The 9,953-nt window shown below is 37.2% G+C and overlaps 1 long non-coding RNA gene across 2 annotated transcripts; it reads left to right on the forward strand.

Moving 5' to 3' along the window:
• The first annotated feature begins 6,114 nt into the window (after nt 1–6,114).
• Nucleotides 6,115–9,138, forward strand: LOC134076270 (uncharacterized). Of its 2 annotated transcripts, XR_009938583.1 has the most exons (3): nt 6,115–6,496; nt 7,562–7,692; nt 8,239–9,138. It is a non-coding gene; the product is annotated as an uncharacterized LOC134076270 (long non-coding RNA). The 2 variants fall into 2 exon arrangements; XR_009938582.1 differs by having other exon boundaries at nt 6,115–7,692.
• The last annotated feature ends 815 nt before the right edge of the window (nt 9,139–9,953 follow it).

A 9,953-nucleotide genomic window follows, 5' to 3' on the forward strand; every position in this document is an offset into this window, starting at 1 on the left:
CACATTCCATCCAACTTTCTATCCATTCATCTTCTTCAGACCATTCACTCCATCCACCCATTAAACTGTTTATCAACATCCATTAAACTCTCTGTCTATCAACATTAATTAGACTAGCTACATTCAACTTTTAAATGATTTACTCTGTCTCAGGCTTTAAGCGTACACTCTGGCTCTCTTAAGACTAGCCAGTTAAATTGATTACACCTGTATCAACAACTCTCAGAGAGCTGTATCAGTGTCTCTCTTAACAAGAATATAAGGCACATTCCATCCAACCTTCTATCCATTCATCTTCTTCAGACCATTCACTCATCCACCCATTAAACTGTCAATCAATATCTATTAAACAATCTGCCTATCAACATCCATTAAACATTCTATCTATCAACATTAATTAGACTATCTACATACAACTTTTAAAGTATTTACTGTGGGTGCCTCTCAAGCAGCGTTTATATGCCCTCCCTCGCTCCTCGATCCTCAATGATCTACATAAAGAAAGATCAGTGAGGATCGAGGAGCGAGAGAGGACGCGTAAACACTATATGAGAGGCACCTTCTGTCTCAGGCTTTAAGCATACAATCTCATTAAGACTACAGATCCTGTTTCACTCCTTCCTTTGTCCACAACTGTTTCAAAATAAAGGTCCTCACTGCCATAATACACTATTAAATCATTTAACCATTGTAACTACTCAACTATTTAACTGTTCAACCATTCCAACTGTCAGTTATCAACTAGAACTATGCCTCCAGTCAACTACACGAAAACTCCATGTAGCCTACCTAGCAACCAATATATCAACCATTAAAATTAAGTGTTTATGACCGTTTCCATAGCAACCAACATGATTATACTGCAGTAACTTCTTGTTTCCTGATAGTGGCCACCATGGATACCCTAGCAACAAATGTTTCAAAATAAAAGTCCTCACTAGCAAGTTAGCATGGTTAGCATAGTTAACATAGTTAGCATTTTTAGCATAACTGCAAAAAACATCAACTAAGTTAGCTAATCAACCTGGTTAGCACTGTTAGCAATTTTAGCATTGTTAGCATAGTTAGCATTTTTAGCATTATTGCTAGAAATCATCAGTTAAGTTAGCTAATCAACCTGGTTAGCATTGTTAGTTTAAGTTAGCATTGTTACCATAGTTAGCATTGCTAGCATAGTTAGCATGTTTAGCATAACTGCTAGAAATCATTAGCTAAGTTAGCTAATCAACCTGGTTAACACTGTGAGCATAGTTAGCATAGTTAACATTTTTACCATTACTGCATGAAATCAGTAGCTAAGTTAACCAATCAACCTGGTTATCATTGTTACCATAGTTAACATTTTAACATGAATAGTAATCATTAGTTAAGCTAGAACTGGGAATGTTTCAGCTTTAAACTGTCTACCTTCACACTATCAACTCTCTGTAAACTATGCAACAACCATGTTTACCCTAGCTACACCTTAGTAACCATATCTACATTATCTATCAATTTTTGCATTTTCATGCACTGGTAATTCCTTGGAATTGCATTTCTAGTTAAACTTCTTCTTCTAACGCTCGCAATTCAGCTTCAACCGTTTAACGTAGAAACTTCATTCAAACTTTGTTGCGTAGGTCTTGCTTATGCCATATGTGCTTTGTATTTTTCAACTTTGTAACTTTTATACTTTTTAAACTATTAGTTAAAAACTATCACCATTTCCCCCATAGACTTAACATTGCTCATTATGACATCACGGCAGCAATTAGAATGTTACCCCAGCTGGTCAGCCACCTGGGCACCAACTGTCAGTTTCTCTCAGGCTCCTCTCTGAAGACTACATATTCTGTTCCCCTGTATCCTCTGTGCACAACAGTATCAAAATAAGTCCTCCTAATTCCATCCAACTTTATATCCATTCATCTTCTTCAAACCATTCACTCATCCACCCATTCTAAACAGTCTGCCTATCAACAACATCAATTAGACGCTCTACATTGAACTTTTAAACAATCTACTCTGTCTCAGGCTGGCTCTCTTAAGACTAGCCAGTTAAATTGATTACACCTGTATCTGTATCCACTACTCTCAGTAGAGAGCTGTGTCTCTCCATTCTACAAGAATATAAGGCACATTCCATCCAACATTCTATCCATTCATCTTCTTCAGACCATTCACTCATCCACCCATTAAACTGTCTATCAACATCTATTAAACAATCTGTCTATCAACATCCATTAAACTCTCTGTCTATCAACATTAATTAGACTATCTACATTCAACTTTTAAATTATTTACTCTGTCTCAGGCTTTAAGAGTACTCTGGCTCTCTTAAGACTAGCCAGTTAAATTGATTACACCTGTGTCAACTACTCTCAGAGAGCTGTATCAGTGTCTCTCTTAACAAGAATATAAGGCACATTCCATCCAACCTTCTATCCATTCATCTTCTTCAGACCATTCACTCATCCACCCATTAAACTGTCAATCAATATAAAACAATCTGCCTATCAACATCCATTAAACATTCTATCTATCAACATTAATTAGACTATCTACATACAACTTTTAAAGTATTTACTGTGGGTCCCTCTCAAGCAGCGTTTATATGTCCTCCCTCGCTCCTCGATCCTCAATGATCTACATAAAGAAAGATAGAAGAAGGGCTAGACTATCCCATTGTTGCCGCTCCATCATTCTTTATGTAGATCAGTGAGGAGCGAGAGAGGACGCGTAAACGCTATGAGAGGCACCTTCTGTCTCAGGCTTTAAGCATACAATCTCATTAAGACTACAGATCCTGTTTCACTACTTCCTCTGTCCACAACTGTTTCAAAATAAAGGTCCTCACTGCAATAATACACTATTAAATCATTTAACCATTGAAACTACTCAACTATTGAACTGTTCAACCATTCCAACTGTCAGTTATCATCCACTATGCCTCCAGTCAACTACATGAAACCTCCATGTACCTAGCAACCAACATAGCAACCATTAAAATTAAGCGTTTATGACCGTTTCCATAGCAACCAACATGATTATACTGCAGTAACTTCTTGTTTCCTGATAGTGGCCACCATGGATACCCTAGCAACAAATGTTTCAAAATAAAAGTCCTCACTAGCAAGTTAGCTAGTTAGCATAGTTAGCATTGTTAACATAGTTAGCATTTTTAGCATAACTGCTAGAAATCATCGGTTAAGTTAGCTAATCAACCTGGTTAGCATTGTTAGTAAAGTTAGCATTGCTAGCATAATAAGCATTTTTAGCGTAACTGCTAGAAATCATTAGCTAAGTTAGCTACACAACATTTTAACATGAATAGAAATCATTAGTTAAGTTAGAACTGGAATGTTTCATCTTTAAACTGTCTACCTTCACACTATCAACTCTCTGTAAACTATGCAACCACCATGTTTACCCTAGCTACACCTTAGTAACCATATCTACATTATCTATCTATTTTTGCATTTTCATGCACTGGTAATTCCTTGGAATTGCATTTCTAGTTATTATTATTCCACTACTTCTAACGCACGCAATTCAGCTTGAACCGTTTAACGTAGAAACTTAATTCAAACGTTGTTGCGTAGGTCTTGCTTATGCCAGGTGTGCTTTGTTTTTTTCAACTTTGTAACTTTTATACTTTTTAAACTATTAGTTAAAAACTATTACAATTTCCCCATAGACTTAACATTGCTCATTATGACATCACGGCAGCAATTAGAATGTTACGCCAGGTGGCCAGTCCAGGTGCAGCAGCTCTCTCTCTCTCTCAGGCTCTTGAGACTACATTTTCATTCCCCTGTATCAACTGTATCAACATAAGTCTTCCTAATTCCATCCAACTTTCTATCCATTCATCTTCTTCAAACCATTCACTCATCCACCCATTCTAAACAGTCTGCCTATCAACATCAATTAGACGATCTACATTCAACTTTTAAACAATCTACTCTGTCTCAGGCTTACACTGTGGCTCTCTTAAGACTAGCCAGTTGAATTGATTACACCTGTATCTGTATCCACTACTCCCAGTAGAGAGCTGTGTCTCTCCACTCTACAAGAATATAAGGCACATTCCATCCAACTTTCTATCCATTCATCTTCTTCAGACCATTCACTCATCCACCCATTAAACTGTCTATCAACAGTGATGATTGATTACACCTGTATCAACTACTCTCAGAGAGCTGTATCAGTGTCTCTCTTAACAAGAATATAAGGCACATTCCATCCAACCTTCTATCCATTCATCTTCTTCAGACCATTCACTCATCCACCCATTAAACTGTCAAATGTGTCAATCAACATCTATTAAACAATCTGCCTATCAACATCCATGAAACATTCTGTCTATCAACATTAATTAGACTATCTACATACAACTTTTAAAGTATTTACTGTGGGTGCCTCTCAAGCAGCGTTTATATGTCCTCCCTCGCTCCTCGATCCTCAATGATCTACATAAAGAAAGATAGAAGAAGGGCTAGACTATCCCATTGTTGCCGCTCCATCATTCTTTATGTAGATCAGTGAGGATCGAGGAGCGAGAGAGGACGCGTAAACGCTATATGAGAGGCACCTTCTGTCTCAGGCTTTAAGCATACAATCTCATTAAGACTACAGATCCTGTTTCACTACTTCCTCTGTCCACAACTGTTTCAAAATAAAGGTCCTCACTGCAATAATACACTATTAAATCATTTAACCATTGAAACTACTCAACTATTGAGCTGTTCAACCATTCCAACTGTCAGTTATCATCCACTATGCCTCCAGTCAACTACATGAAACCTCCATGTACCTAGCAACCAACATAGCAACCATTAAAATAAAGTGTTTATGACCGTTTCCATAGCAACTAACATGATTATACTGCAGTAACTTCTTGTTTCTTGATAGTGGCCACCATGGATACTCTAGCAACAAATGTTTCAAAATAAAAGTCCTCACTAGCAAGTTAGCTAGTTAGCATGGTTAGCATTGTTAGCATTTTTAGCATAACTGCAAAAAATCATCAACTAAGTTAGCTAATCAACCTGGTTAGCATTGTTAGCAAATTTAGCATTGTTAGCATTGTTAGCATTTTTAACATTACTGTTAGAAATCATCGGTTAAGTTAGCTAATCAACCTGGTTAGCATTGTTAGTAAAGTTAGCATTGCTAGCATAATTAGCATTTTTAACTTAACTGCTAGAAATCATTAGCTAAGTTAGCTAATCAACATTTTAACATGAATATAAATCATTAGTTAAGTTAGAACTGGAATGTTTCATCTTTAAAATGTCTACCTTTACACTATCAACTCTCTGTAAACTATGCAACCACCATGTTTACCCTAGCTACACCTTAGTAACCATATCTACATTATCTATCTATTTTTGCATTTTCATGCACTGGTAATTCCTTGGAATTGCATTTCTAGTTACAGTGCATGAAAATGCACTGTACTGTTCTTCCTAGGTTTCTTATTATTCCAACTTCTTCTAACGCTCGCAATTCAGCTTGAACCGTTTAACGTAGAAACTTGATTCAAACTTTGCTACGTAGGTCTTACTAAGGAGACCTGTGCAATGTTTTTTTCAACTTTGTAACTTTTATACTTTTTAAACTATAAATTAAAAACTATTAAAAACTTTCCCATAGACTTAACATTGCTCATTATGACATCACGGCAGCAATTAGAATGTTACGCCAGGTGGCCAGTCCAGGTGCAGCAGCTCTCTCTCTCTCTCAGGCACACTGGCTCTCTTGAGACTACATTTTCTGTTCCCCTGTATCAACTGTATCAACATAAGTCTTCCTAAGTCCATCCAACTTTCTATCCATTCATCTTCTTCAAACCATTCACTCATCCACCCATTCTAAACAGTCTGCCTATCAACATCAATTAGACAATCTACATTCAACTTTTAAACAATCTACTCTGTCTCAGGCTTTAAGCACACACTCTGGCTATCTTAAGGCTAGCCAGTTAAATTGATTACACCTGTATCTGTATCCACTACTCTCAGTAGAGAGCTGTGTCTCTCCATTCTACAAGAATATAAGGCACATTCCATCCAACTTTCTATCCATTCATCTTCTTCAGACCATTCACTCATCCACCCATTAAACTGTCTATCAACATCCATTAAACTCTCTGTCTATCAACATTAATTAGAGTCTACATTCAACTTTTAAATGATTTACTGTCTCAGGCTTTAAGCACAGTCTGGCTCTCTTAAGACTAGCCAGTTAAATTGATCAACTACTCTCAGAGAGCTGTATCAGTGTCTCTCTTATAAAATCAAGCACCTTGATTATCAATGCAGACTGCATGGTGCTTGATTAATACACCTGTGCAGGGACCTGATGAAACCTAAGTTATTCACTTCGTCTTCGACCTGCTAGAAGCTACTCGCTGACTACACTTCATTCGTCTTGCTACTGAGTGGTGTCGTCGCTACTGTGCCTTCAAGGACTCCGACCAGAAGTTGCTGTGACTCTTCATATTACCTCCAAAGTAAGTTGTGTTTGCTTAATGTTAACACTAAAGGTATTGTTCGATGTTTAACGGCGTTCTTTGTATCTTAAATGAGTCTGATAATAGCTAACACGGCTGGCTTTCGTTAACTTTCGAGCTAACGCAAACGACCTCGTTAACCAGGCTACTAACCTCTAGACCTGTACTTTGTGAGGTACAGGTACAGTGACTTTTAGTCGACGTATATGTTGTCCAAAAGCAAAGACTACGAATTGTTTTCAACAATTGGTTGGGTAATAGCATAGCCGACTCAAAGTCTGCTATTTGGAAACTGTTAGGAGCTAGCAGCTAACATTGCCTGCTACGTTACCTGAGGTAACTTTAATCTTGTTTGACAGCTAGCTGCTAACGTTAACTGTCTGTCTAGCTATTATCTACTTTAACTAAACATCTCTATTGTGTGCCATCCATTATCATCACTTTTATTCGATGTATGAATTGTAAAAAACAACGTCTATGAATTATGTCCGACGTCGGGTAGTACTCGTGAATTCAGACATTTGATGATAGTGGAACATGGCTACACCAGACACGGCAGCACATCGAACATTCTAAAAAAAAATACACCAGTATTTTGCATTTGACTAATGTACCGGAGGCTGCAAGAAAACAAGTTAGTTTATTGCTAGTTTATTTATGCTAAAAACACTACGTCAACGCCAATGGGGTCGAAGTTCCACTAATTTGAACTTGAACTAGGACGTACATGACTAGGCCAGCATGTAAGGTAGGCAAGATGTTGCCAACATAGACACCTTCATAAGGCACACGGGCAATGGACAACGGGATGATAAAACATAAAAAAAAAAGAAAAAATAGACTTGTTGACTTGTAATTTAAAAATGTCTAGCCTATCAACCTACTAGCACAATTTGTTTCTGATTCTGATGTTACAGCAAACAAACTTATTTCTAAGCTTGGCCCGAGTACAAGTCATGCTATTGATACTACTTGATCACACAGATGAGAAGTTAGGTAATTGTGTTGCATTGTAAAGTTATAGTAGTGGTCACAATTTCACACATTTTTCTTTATTCACAACAGAAAACAATAGTCTTTCTAAAGACTCAATCACCATCCTCCATCACCACCTCCACTTGTGGTGTGGCAGTTTTTGCCAAAGAAAAATAATCTCAAGACTCATTCTGTCTTTTGCGGTGCTGCAGACTTTTCAGGTATGTCATTTTAATTATTTTTTACAGCTAGATTAGCCATGCTGCTTGCTTACATTTTTTGCTTACACAAACATGTAAATTATAATTGCCTTAAGAAAAATAGCTACCTCACCAATTTGGTATAGATCTACTGTAACCTATGGAGGCAATGTGACTGACAGAACTAGCAAGCTAGTTAAACTAGTTGACTCACAGGTTTCTTGTCTTGATGTCAGAATGGCCAGCCCTCCATATTCTTAAGTGCCTACCACATCGGCATTGACAACTACAAATGTGTCCGACCTAAAAGATGATGGCAGACAATGTAATCTACAGCTGCCTACACAATCTGCTCCTGATGTGCATTAATGTACAGCTGTGCTGGATTTTGGATTAGTTTTCTTCGCTCACTTCACTTAATTCATGCTACATCATTATTACTATTGCTGAAATTGATAGAAACGATAATGCTTTTTCACTGTGGAGCAAGCAAAGCAGCAATGTTGCCGTGTACCTTATTTTTGGAAGTGTGTAACGTGTGTGTGTTCTTTTTTGTTTCCCTTTTAGGCTTGTTCCAGACCAGCTCTGCCAGAGTGGTGTCTCTGTCACGTGTGACACTGTGCCTGTCTGTCTGCACACCCTGCACTGCACTCATATACAACAGAACCCACTAACGCCTACCTGCAAACATATCTACGACAAGAACCGAACACTTCCTGAGAACATATTTGACTGCACATACTCTACTCTGTACATACTCTACTCTGTGCCATTTTCAGACTAAATATTCCTTTGAAACTAACTGAATACTCCTTTGAGACTTGAATACTTTGAGATTTGATTACTCCTTTGAGACTTGAATACTTATTTGAGACTTGAATACTTTGAGATTTGAATACTTTAAGATTTGATTACTGCTTTGAGACTTGAATACTTTGAGATTTGAATACTTATTTGAGACTTGAATACTTTGAGATTTGATTACTCTTTTCAGACTTGAATACTCATTTGAAACTGAATACTGTGAATACTACTTTGAATTATACTGACACTCTGAATCCCACTGTGAACCAGCAGCATCCTGTAACATACAGTACCTGCAAACATATTTCAGACAGTAATTTACCACTTTCTGAGAGCACATACTCTGAACTATATAAAGATTCTGAAACATACTAAGAATTACCTGTGAACTATTCGGATAGAGAACTATTACTGTGAACTTTACAAACCTCAACCATTTATATATTTGAATAATATCTGTCAAAAGTTGTCTTTGCTGTTGCATACCTACTTTTACATCTGAGCTGTGCTGCAAGGCTGAACTTGGGGTGTGTGAGGACTTCAACTTGAGGGCTCCCTCTCATTCTTCATCGGTGTCATCAAGTGCTCCCTCTACCTAACAGTTCCAGTGCCATATTTCATAATTTAATCAATAATTAAACTAAAGTAAATATTTTGTGTAAAGTTTGAAAGCACATACTCTGAACTAAATTAAGATTCTGGACCATAACGATAACTACCTGTGAACTATTCAGAACTACAGTATTACTGTGAAATATATAACCTGTCTAATATATATATATATATATATATATTAGTTCAATACTATCTGTCAAAGTTGTCTTTGCTGTATATCCACTTTTACACCTGAGCTGTGCTGCAAGACTGAAGTTCTGCATATGACTGATAATCTTAAGGGCAATTCATTTTTGGACCTACTAATCATTGTAATAAACCACTGAAATAAATACTAGCCTAGTGTTTTGATATTGAGTTTATTAACACTTTATCTCATCTGTCTTTACATACTACAATTAAGTTGACCTGTGAGTGGAACAGTGAGTACATCTGCTAGTGTGTAATCAGTGAAATACCAATAATTTGTACAACCAATATTAGATTTAACTAGACTTGACCAATAGACTTTCTGAAGCTTATAACATTTTGAAACATGGGAAGAAAAGGTCGCCGCTCAGAGGCTCAAAAGAGACGTTGGCGTAAGTTGGACCTTTCTGAAGTTGAAACACATCAGTCTTCATTAGACCAGAGTGACTTGAATGACAGAGAACATGTAAATGAGGTAACTAGTGCTTCCCACATTAACATGGAGCAGAGAACCATCACGTGTGTTCAAGCAACTCATTACCAAGGTGATGTAAGATATGGGAACAACAGTAACAAGCAGTGCACCTGCAATTCCCTGGTATTTCTTGCTACTCTTCACTACCGAACAGAGCTGAACAGTGATGATCTTGACTACGTTTTGCAAAAAGGTAACT

Source organism: Sardina pilchardus, chromosome 3 (genome assembly GCF_963854185.1).
Source record: "Sardina pilchardus chromosome 3, fSarPil1.1, whole genome shotgun sequence".
Classification (NCBI taxonomy): Eukaryota; Metazoa; Chordata; class Actinopteri; order Clupeiformes; family Clupeidae; genus Sardina; species Sardina pilchardus.